Here is a 12,033-nt window from a genome sequence, read left to right on the forward strand (position 1 = left end):
AGCTGTCTTTAACAAAGTGCTTATGCCTATTTAGTCCTCGTTTTGCCTTGTGAAAATGCGGCAAGACCCAATAATGCAATAGCTTACCTTCCAATGCCTTGCATGACTATGTAACCAGGTCTTAAATGCCGCTGACCAGTGGCTGCTGCTCTCAAAGACTTGAGAGTTGTGATCTATAATCACAACTTGATCAGTTATGAGATTAAACAGCCTCAAGTCTCGGGAAAGAAAAATGTTACAGTTCAGTGTACTAATGTACCTCTCTCAAGAGTCAGTGTAGGTCAGGCTATTTCAGGGTAAATTAATATGGAGTCACAACAGGTGGGCGAGAAGGTTCAGCAATGTATTCTAGTGTGTGTGTGGATCGGTCAGGCAGTGATAAGTGATGTAATCAACACACGAAAGTGTCTCTATTTGCAGCTGAGACATGTTGGAAGGTATGCAAATGTCAGTTTCCTTATATGCTATTTGCATCTCAGCCTTTGGTAGAACTTCATTTGGTGGAACAAGCACAGCGGAAAAATACCAGCCTCTGTTGAAATAGCTGCTGGAAATCGTGTTTTGATCCATGAAGGAAAATGATCTTTACAAGTTGTGATCACTCCAGCTAAATTCCACTATAAATTTCAAATACCCCCAGAAGAAAGGGCATTAGGACAAATACTTGATTCCTGTTTCTTATTAGGCCACAGGAAAATGAAATACATCCCATCCAGATTCAGCCCCCAACTCTAACTTCATAAAATGATTTTTTTTTAAATCTTCACAAGAACTGTCTGTCAAATGCTCTGAATCAGTGTCACCATTACCGCTGGTGATAGATGGTTTGGGACAGATTAGAAAATTTCAGCAATTTCTTAGGGACATTTGAGCAGTAGCAGAACTTGGCAGTCCTGGGGAGAGATGCCTGATGGTTAGTAACAGACCAGTGGTTCCTAAACCCTTTAGTAAAAGGATCCACCTTTTAAAATAACTCTATTGGGACCCACCTAAGGTTTACCAGACTTTTAAAAAAGGAGATCTATAAAGATATAATATTTTATGTATTTATAAGTAACAATAAACCAAAAAAATACCTTCAAATTTTTATCTCTCTATATTGACACAGGATTGTAAACTGCAGGAGCTCAGTTCCTTGCAGGGCAATTAACGGCTAACTTGCAAACTGCAGGAGCTGAGTTATATGCAGGGTAATTAGCAGCTACAGTATCTGATTTTTGAATAGTCTTAGGGCTTGGGGCAATTAGTCATCTGATCTTTCCATCACCCTTTGGCGACTCACCAAAAATCAGGTCACCACTCACCAGTGGATCCTGACCCACAGTTTGGGAACCACTGGTTAGACACATTTATTCCAAGAGAACCTACTAACACATTCTAAACATGTGCCTGAAGGCCCAGCAGCTGTGTAACTTTTCTGGTTATCGTTTTGTCACCCAAACACTTCCCATAATGGCATGAGAAGAACAACAAGCTATCATCTTTCTGAGCAACTCTATGAGAATGACTACAGAAGCTTTCCAGAAGTACCAGTAATTCCGTGAGAGTTCATCTTTCTTTGAACATAGACTCCTTGATGAATTAGTAGCACCCTAATTGGTTGTTTAACTTTAGCACAGCAGTCATGGCCTTCTCTGTTGCGGTAACCCCCAAGGGACTGAGATTCCAGCAGCTTTGAAGAGAGAATGCTGCTATTTGGGGCATCATAAAAATCTCTGTTCAGTCCACGTGGCAAAGATGAAGAGTCTGAAACGTTCTTGTATTAATTTAAAAAGGTGGCACCAGCTAAGATTTGCATGGCCTTTCCTTAATGGTTTCTTCTTTGAGACAGAAAAAACAAATGATTAGAGATGGGGATACATGACTCCCTTTTTGAGTTGCAAGTAGACTTCAGCCCTGGCTCTTGGTAAACACACTCATCTCTTAACTAACATTAGAAAGAAACTTTAAAGCAAAATGAAAGATAATTAGTTCTCCCTTTTTATGGTAACCCAGTCACCCTGCTTAACTTTACAGCTTCAGGCCACAATGAGATGAGATAGCAGGAGGTCTGTGATCAGCTGTCCTGTGTTTGCCTGGAGGGGAACTTATCTTTTTGGCCCCACAGGGCCAACAGCAGCTCCCAGATGTGTGTGATTCAGATTAGTAGTAGTAGTAGTAAATCTTTATTATGGTCATAAGACCAGCCACATATAGAATGTCAAAATATATAAGCATATATATAAATATACAAAGATATGCAATATATTATGATTAGGTTTAAAACAATAAAACAATTTATCATTATGTTTAAAACAGTTCTAAAATACCCAGCAGCAACTTCCAGCCATCTCCCCAGAAACAATTCCATTCTATCTAGCAGACTATACTCTAACTATAGAGGTTCATCCATATTTAAAATCCATTTCCTAATACCCATTGCAGCGGTAAAAAATTTAGCGACACTATCTGTAAACATCGGATTGGAATCAGATAATAATATATACATATATTGTTGCTCTGTGCATCCGAAAAGTCGACTAATCAAAGGGGAAATAAGTTCTTCATATATCTTCTTGTAATAAATATGATTCAGATTAGAAAGGGCTACTCTCCAAGATTTCAAAACTGCTTTTTTTTTCCTTTTTTTTTTAAAAAGGGCAATCCAACCACAGATCTTTCACGATCACATCTAGTTTTACCCTAAGTCTTTTCATACATTATAGGTTGTTATATGTTATACATATAACATTATTTCAAATATGAATGAGACCCTTTAAATGTAGCGTAAGTGAGACAAATTCATGTTCAGAAACACGTTGTATATCATACAGGCACAAACATCAGATAACCAGGATTAGTTTCAGCTACCTGTCAAGTGTACAATGGTTAGCAATCAAGGTGTGCTGGCATGTAATGGCCTTCAGCCACCATATTTTATTTGTTTTATTTTTCATATTTTTATATTGCCCTTCCTCCAAGGAGCTTAGTGTGGTGAACATGGTTCCTTCCCTCCTTTTGTCCTCCCCACAACCCTGTGAGGTAGGTGAGGCTGAGACGCAGTGGTCACTCAGGGTTGAGTGTAGAGATTTGAATATGGATCTTCCAGGTCTAAGTCCAACTCCAGAAGCCCTACACCCTCCTTGCTTTCTCCCTGGCCTTACACACCTGGCCTTACCCCCCCTCCCCCAAATGGTGGCTTCAGTCAATCTTCCAGGTTTCATGTGAGTCAAGCAGGGATTGGACCTGAATTTCCATTCCATCCTCTCTGTCCAAGCTTCCAGACTATAGGGAGGGAACTGCTACTGTTTCTGTTCTGATCCTTGCAGGGCTCAGTCACCTGAAAGAGGTAATCAGAACCAATGATCTTCTCTTCTGATGTTGGAGTGCAGTGATCTGGGGCCTAATCCTATATTGCCCTAGCACCAGTGCTGGGTGTGGTAAATGAGCTGCAATGCACATTTACAGCACCTGGAGAACAGGCAGCGCTGGCGCTGGGCTGGCGCTAGTCAGGTGCCAGGCCCAGCACCGGCAGGAAGATGCTCTGCTGCTGGGGGTAAGTGAAACTGCTGGGCAGTGAGGGGGCAGGGGAGGGCAGAATGAGGGCAGGTTGGGAGGAGGAACTGGGGCAGGAGGGGGGTGGGACCAGCAAAATGGATCCTGAAGTCTGTGTTGGGCTGGAAGGCATGGCACTGAGGCTCTCACTTCTGCGCCAACAAAACAGCTGGTACAGAAATGAGATCCATTTCCTCGGAGGGACTAAAGGGACTAAAGTCCCCTTCCCCCAGAGAGACTCCCAGCAGCTTCTCAGCACCTGCTGGATACAGAGGTAGCTGCTTTGGTGCCACTGCTCCAGTGGGCGCTGGGAAGCATAGGATTGGGCTCTTACAGTGTTGTGTGCAATGCATCTGGAGATACCATCCACAGTTCTGCCTCCTGTCTTGTTGATTGTTGGCCTTTTCTGCTTACATCAAGCCCTCCCAAATAACCATTAAGACATCAATATGCACATGTTTTTATAGTAATTCATTGCTGCTTTACAAAGGGACCCTCACTTAAAGACAATTGAAAAACAGCTACGGGGGTAGGGTGGGGATGCAGGTGATTGACTGCTGAGTCTCCATGCTTAGAGCCAGCATGGCACAGCATGAAACCCTATATTTACTATTTATTTCCCAGCATCTCTCTATCTGGCTTCTCTATATGCAGTAAGTAGCCCCAGAGTGGCCTGCAAACCACTGCACAATGATACTGCAGCAATTAAGTGGCAATCAGCAAAGCTCATTTCTCAAAAACAATATCCTGAAAATGCCCACTGGAGTGTTGCCATTTTCACTGCTCGTCTCAAAGTGAGCAGCGATCAGAACAGGGGTAAGAAAGGTGCCACAAAAGGACTTCTGGTGGTGGGTGGGTGGGACAAGGGAAAGGGCCAAGAGGAAGAAGCAAGTTGTCAAGAGGGTCATTGGGAGGAGTCAGTTCTTGAGATATTCTGAGGTCAAACAGCCCAATCCTAAGCTTCCCGGTGCCCACTAGAGCAACGGCACCTAAATGGCTTTATCCAGCCAGGAAGCAGCTGGAGGTCTCCTCGGGGAAAGGGAGCCAGCAATGGGGCTTCTCAAGTCTGCGCCGGATATTTTGCCTTCTAGCCCAACACTGATTTTTTGATCCGGCAGAACAGAGCTCCGTTGGTCCCACCCCTCCTCCTGCCTCATTTCCTCTCCTGGCTTGGCCTCCCCCCACCTTCCCCCTGCCCTGGAACACTTCCCCCCACTCCGACAAATCTCTCCTCCACCCAGAGATTGTCCCTTGCTCTGGCGTGTGGCTGGCTTGCAGCTGGCGCTGGGTTCAGTGCAGACTGGCACCAACCCGGTGCCAGCACTGACCCAGTTCTGAGTGTCCCGTGCATGCCTTATAGCATGTTTGCAACACTCCGCACCAGCATAAGGCCAGCGTGACAAGCTCATTATTGAGCTCAAAGTCAGCATCCTAAAAACAAATTGACAGTCAATAAAACTGATAAAGAATTTATACAGTATAATCTGATCTTCTGCCTCAACTCAGACAGCCTCATTCTGAGCTAACCGAAGTTAGCAGACCAGCAGAACTTGCACTTGCATGAGAGTGTGTTACCCTGGGACCCTCTCCACTAAGCCGGTCTACAGCGCAGGTAGTTGCAACTCCTTCTTCTAGTTTCTAGAACACATACTGCAAATGCTCTCCTGGTTGGCTGGCTAGGCTACGTTCTCATTTAGGTAAAGGAACCATGTCCCCCTAGGAGAGGACAGAAGGGCAGTCCCCACCAGTGAGGAATCACTGAAGGAGTAACACCAGTGGGGTGAGTGTCATTCAGGAATGACATGACAACAGAGCCACAGTTGTTCATTTCCTTTTCAAGGACAAGGTTGCTTTTGCATAACAAGAGACTGGATGAAGTGTCTCTGGATACATATATTTAGTTGCCCTGCTTGCTTTGGTTATCGTTAGGATATTTTTAAGCCTGGGAATTATTTGAGGCAATCAGAAGAGATTGTTTTTAACGGGTGGGCCTACCATTTAAAAAAGACTTCCATAATATAGATTTTTTTTCCCCAAGGCATATATCCATGACCATAAACAATTACAGCTTTATCCAAGAAGATTGATACCTTCTGCTTCTTATATTATTTTTTTCTCGCCATCAGAAGATGCCCAGCTTTGCTGTCCTTCCATCACTGCCAATGCCGCACAAGTTCAACCAGAATGGAACTAGCCCTTCATCTTCGCATACCCTTTGGCAAACCTTCAAAGGCTGTAGCTGCTCAGTCCCAACCTTGCCTGTGCGCTTTTGACGTTTAAGTTGTGCTTTGTGGAGATTCCTGACTGAAAGCCTTTTATAGCCTAAGTCGGGCCATTTAATCAGAAAGTACTTTCTCTAGACCCAGCAGGCAAAGCTAGAAAACCCCACCATCTATCATTCAGAAGTGCCCTCCTGTCAGCAGCTGCAACCTGTCTATTCCACAGCTGTGTGTAAGTCCCCTTGTGACTTGCATGATAATGGGGCTGTATTGTATTTCCAACATGACAAAATATGCTGCACCTAAGCAAATGCTTTCCTTTGTCTCCTGTTTAGCCCTGGCAGCCAGGGGAACCCACAGTGAAATGTGAAACAAATGTAACACATTGGTAGGTAGATATCTGTCCAAGAGCTCAATCCACAAGTGTACTGCCAGCGCTGGGTATCGCAAACGTGTCTTAAGGCACGTTTTAACACCAGGACCCACTTTTAAGAAGGAGAATCTGTCAGGACTCACCAGAAGTGATGTCATGACCGGAAGTGACATCATCAAGCAGGAACATTTTTGACAATCCTAAACTGCAATCCTACTCAAACCTACCCAGGAGTAAGTCCCATTGACTATCATTGTTCAAAGCATATACATAGTTGCCTATTCTGTACAGATCTGGCACATTTCCCCAAATGCAGTCACATACCGTGGGAGTATCAAGTCTGATATATTGAAATGAATGGGGACCCACTAGGGTCCCAACCACAGTTTGAGAAACACTGCTGTAGATGCATGATGCAGAATACAGGATTGGCATTTGAAGCAGCAGAGACTTGGCAGAAAAAAGATAGGGACGTCATAGTGCGCACATGAAAAGTAGAGTCCCTGAGAATATTGAGTGTGCAGAATGAACCATAGGGTGCAAAGGTAGGTTCCATCTTCTGAGGACTTGAAACGGGAGACTGGGTTGATGAACCCTGAAACGGAGTGCTCCAGAAGGATCTCTCCAAACTGGCAGAATGGGCAACAAAATGGCAGATGCACTTCAATGTCAGTAAGTGTAAAGTCAAGCACATTGGGGCAAAAAATCAAAACTTCACATATAGGCTGATGGGTTATGAGCTGTCTATGACAGATCAGGAGAGAGATCTTGGGGTGGACAGGTCGATGAAAGTGTCGACCCAATGTGCAGCAGCAGTAAAGAAGGGCAGTTCTATGCTTGGGCTCATTAGAAAAGGTATTGAGAACAAAACAGCTAATATTATAATGCCATTGTACAAATCGATGGTAAGGCCACACCTGGAGTATTGTCTCCAGTTCTGGTCACCGCATCTCAAAAAGGACATAGTGGAAATGGAAAAGGTGCAAAAGAGAGTGACTAAGATGATTACTGGGCTGGGGCACCTTCCTTATGAGGAAAGGCTATGGCATTTTGGGCCTCTTCAGCCTAGAAAAGAGACGCCTGAGGGAGGGACATGATTGAGACATACAAAATTATGCATGGGAAGGATAAAGTGGATAGAGAGATGCTCTTTACACTCTCACATAACACCAGAACCAGGGGACATCCACTAAAATTGAGTGTTGGGAGAGTTAGGACAGACAAAAGAAAATATTGCTTTACTCAGCGTGTGGTTGGTCTGTGGAACTCCTTGCCACAGGATGTGGTGATGGCTTCTGGCCTGGATGCCTTTAAAAGGGGATTGGACAAGTTTCTGGAGGAAAAATCCATTATGGGTTACAAGCCATGATGTGTATGTGCAACCTCCTGATTTTAGAAATGGGCTATGTCAGAATGCCAGATGCAAGGGAGGGCACCAGGATGTGGTCTCTTGTTATCTGGTGTGCTCCCTGGGGCATTTGGTGGGCCGCTGTGAGATACAGGAAGCTAGACTAGATGGGCCTATGGCCTGATCCAGTGGGGCTGTTCTTATGTTCTTAATAAAATAATTTGGATATTTTTGCAACGAAGCATCATTCCAGCTAGCAGGAGTCACCCAGCGGTGGCGCAGAGGTAGTGGCCTATGCATTTGTACGTGGGAGTTGTTTGCTAATGGCTTTGATGCCTACAGCCCTGTATGTACACAGTACAATTGTCAAAAAGATTACAAATCCTTATTAGTCCTTTGTTCATTAAACATACTGAAGAAATGATCTTTTTTTTTTAAAAAGGATCCCTTTTGAATCTACTTTAAGGTAGCTTGACAAGCATTTACCCAGTTCCCATTAGCAAAAGACCCTGATTTTCATTGTCCTTTCTATCTTGTTATATCTCTTCAACCAAATGAAGTCTCATGTATCTATCGTGAAAATAATATAAAATAATAATAATAATATACTGTAGATGACGATGACGATGACGATGACGATGACGATGACGATAATAATAATAATAATAATAATAATAATAATAATAATAATAATAATAATAATAATAATAAACTTTATTTCTATCCCACCCTTCTCCCTAAAGGGACCCAGATACTCGCCTATAAGTCAACCCCACTGATAAGTCGAGGGCAGGTTTTGAACCAACAATCATGGAATTTTCTATGACCCTCGGATAAGTTGGGGGTTAAATTTAGGGGGGTGTCTGACTATAGTTTTCTGATTTTACCTGAGGTCAGATCCTGAAAAATAACCTACCACTAATTGTTACCTAAGAACTGTAGTTTCTAATTTATTAAAAACATAGTAAAAGATTTTTATTCTTTTTTAAACTCTGGTCTTCACCACCTTTTTGTAAACACTATCAGAGTAAGTGCACTGTAAACTACATACCAGTAAAACAGTGGTTCCCAACCTGGTATTCACGTACTCCCAGGGACACTCAACAGGATCTTTAGGGGTAATTGAAAAAGAATGAAATAATGGCAGAAAAAGGCAGGCTGTGCTCCAAAATGCCTTGCAAGGCAGGAATGCCTTGCAAGGACCAACAAGGCAGGAAGGGAGGTAGCTAGTTGGCTGTGAAAGCCCCACCAATAGCTAGTTTTTGGTCATCAATTCATCTATGAACCAGTGATTGAAAACCAGCACAGTAAAAAAGATGAAACATAATATGAAAAGTGATCAATCACCCAGAATTTCTCAGCACACTTCTGGTGCAAAACAGTGCAAAGGCATTCTTCTGTTCTTCAAACAGATGAAAAGAAAAAATATATGATGAATACATGAAGTCTGGGCTTTCAAATGGAGGAGATGAAAGCTTGTATTATTAATTACAATTTTGCTAATTACAAATTATTTTGCTAATATGAAGGGTACAATTTATGGAAATGGGCTGCCAAGGGATATGCAAGTGAAAAAGGTTGGGAACCACTGCAGGAGATCCATGAATCAAATCCACCTTTAAGGTGGACATGAGGAGAACCATGAATCAAAGACACCTTTAAGGTGTCTGGTGTGTTAAGCCAGAAGCTCTACATACAACATACAACCCATAACACATAACTGAGAGTGTGTAATTCAATTCGTAGCAGAGAGATGAGATATTTGCAACCCTTTTTACTCAGAAGCAGACCCACTGCTTTCCATGGGTGTTATTCTTAAGTAAGGGTGTACTGAATTGTAGCCTGGGAAGGAGGGTCCCATCCTGGTGTTTCAAAAAACAGAACCAGGCTGCAGCAGAATAAAAGAATAAAAGGTTAGCTTTGGCTGGAATGTCCCTGGAAAGTAACTGTAGCAACTAAGGAGGTGACTGCCTGAGCTGAACAAGGGCTCAGCTGAGAAAGGAAACTGTTCAGAGTTGAAAGGCTCTGCCCTCTGATTGACCCGGAGATCAGGCAAAGTGATAATTGGAGCTGGATTACTTGGCAAAAATTTCACGTACTATACATGAGTATCTACGGTACATCCCACCTTCTTTGCTGAAGAGGGAAAGGAGAAAAGTGTTCATGTTTGACAGACAGCTGCCAACCAAGAGCAATTTAAGCAACTAAAGAAAAACCTTTCCATCCTCTCATAACGTTAGATCACAAGAAGAGCCCTACAGGATAAGGCCAAGGGCCCATCCAGTTTCCTGTGTCACAGTATCTCTAAACCTCTAAAATCTGGAGGTTGCATACAGTTGTCATGACCTGTAGCCTTTGATGGACTTTTCCTCCATAAATCTGTCTAACTCCCTTTTAAAGGCACCTAGGTCAGGTACCATCACAGCATCCTGTGGCAAGGAGTTCCACAGGTTAATTGCACACTGGTTGAAAAAATATTTCATGTGACTGTTCCATCTCTCCCGTCAGTGACATCCTCCCAGCAGTATCCAAGATAGCGGTGCCTAGGAGAGGAGGAAAGAGGAGGCCACTGCAAAAGAAGGGTGCTGTGATCATTGTAAGTTTGGGAAACGCTGCTTTAAATTGAACTGGAAGTCCTGGAGTTCCAAGTCTGCAAAAGTCACCCAATAAGCATAGTAAGGGGCTTTCCCCCCTTTCTTTCCTCTGTGCAGAGGCAGCAGTGCTGAGAGGAATCCCAGGCAGGAGGCATCTCCTGCTTTGAAAGAAAAACTTTATTATGTTCTTTTGATGACCAAAACTGAAATACATTAACTCCTGTTTCTTTTCCTGCCCAACATCACTACAAAAGAGACTGAAGGAAGTAATTTAATACCATAAATATTTCAGGAACATCTTACCTGCAGAAAGAAGAAAAACATATTTTGCAGGAAGGTTAAAATGAGCAAATAGTTATATTAAAGGAGCATAAGGTCACCTTTCAGTGTAAATCAGAAAAACACCTCCAAAATAAACTGGACATGTACCAAACCAGCTGGGAAATCAGAGCTCTCAGAAATAATCAACCAGGATCACATGGGGACTTGGATAAAATACTTTCAAATTAAGCCTTGTGCCTTTAAGATATATCTCCCGTGTTGCTCTACACTAGACCTGTGGATCTAAAGACAGCCATTTTCATCTTTCTTGCTAGAAGAACAGACTGTTCCTATGACCCCTAGAATTCCTGCTCTGTAAGCACAGAGGTGCTTTTTAAAATGGTGGCTCTCTTATATTTAGCAGGGGGAGAGCAACTGTCTCTCTCCACCCTGGCATAGTGTCAGGGTGCCTGTCACTGTTGCTGGCGCTTCCTTTCGGACTGTGAGCCATTTGGGGACAGACAGGACCAATACTGTGTTGCACTTGGTCCTGGGCAAGGATGGATCTTGGAGCTGGACCCCCCCTCCCCAGTTTCCCCATTTCCTAACTTGCAAGTGGGTGAGTGGTGGCAGCAGGGAAGGGAACAAAGTGGAGCTGCTGCCGCCACCACTGTTGCCAAGGTGCCAATAATCCAGATTCAGGCAGCGGCTCCTCCCCATCAGCCAAGGGGAAACACCCTCTAGAGCAGGGGTGACAAACTCATTTCAGACAGCGGGCCAAATAACATTCACGATGCCTGCTGAGTACCAGAAGTGATGTCCTAAAGCAGGAAGTGATGTCATTAAGCAGGTCAGGACCAGAAATAAGCACTTTTGTCTCACGTAGGAACTCATTAGCTGCAATGACAAAAGAGAAAACATCTTAATCAATTTCCAAGATATGAGAGAGCCCAATCATCACGCAGGCTGCCCTTTGAGCAGTGACACCTCAGCACAGCTCAGCAGCTGAGAGTAGCTGATGGTGGTGCTGGCAGAGCCAGAGGGCTGAATAAAGAGCTTCTGGGGGCCACATTCAGCCTGCAGACCTTATGTTTGACACCCCTGCTCTAGGGACCTCGCAAAAATTGCAAGGAGCCTCTAGGGGACGCTCCTATTTGCAGATGGGGCTGCCCAACAGCAAAGCAAACCAACAATGCCATTGCAGAACGAATGGCCAGGTCAGGGTGGCTGGTTATGGTTCACTGGGTGAGCATGGATGGGCATGAACTGTCAGACTTTGCCAATTTCACCCCACACATGATGCCAACCCTGGGGAAAGGGAACTATCTTCTTATTGCTGTGTAAAGACAAATACGAGAGCTTTCTGTTCCAAAACCAGAACTGGAGACCTTTTCTCTCAAAGGGTTGATTTTAAACCTGCATTATAGTGACCTGTGCATTATCTGTACAGTGAGTCCTTTGGTACCCATGTGGGATCCGTTCCATGACCCCCCCATGGATTCAGAAATCTGTGGATCTGGTGCAGCGCTGCAATATCTTACCTGGAGGCTGTACCCAACCCTCTGGAGGTTGTTCGCAGACTTCCCATGCCTCTGAACACCTGCTGAATGTGACCAGAAGCTGCTCGCATGAACGGGAAGTAGCTTTAGGTCATGTCCTGGAGGCATAAGGTCCTCCTTGGCACAGGTTTGGCATCCATGGTCG

At 43.9% G+C, this 12,033-nt stretch overlaps 1 pseudogene; it reads left to right on the plus strand.

The window, feature by feature from the left end:
• Positions 1-3,786: 3,786 nt before the first annotated feature.
• On the plus strand, positions 3,787-3,909 carry LOC136656477 (small nucleolar RNA SNORA17; annotated as a pseudogene).
• Positions 3,910-12,033: the final 8,124 nt, after the last annotated feature.

The sequence above is a fragment of the Tiliqua scincoides genome, chromosome 6 (genome assembly GCF_035046505.1).
Source record: "Tiliqua scincoides isolate rTilSci1 chromosome 6, rTilSci1.hap2, whole genome shotgun sequence".
In the NCBI taxonomy this organism is placed as follows: Eukaryota; Metazoa; Chordata; class Lepidosauria; order Squamata; family Scincidae; genus Tiliqua; species Tiliqua scincoides.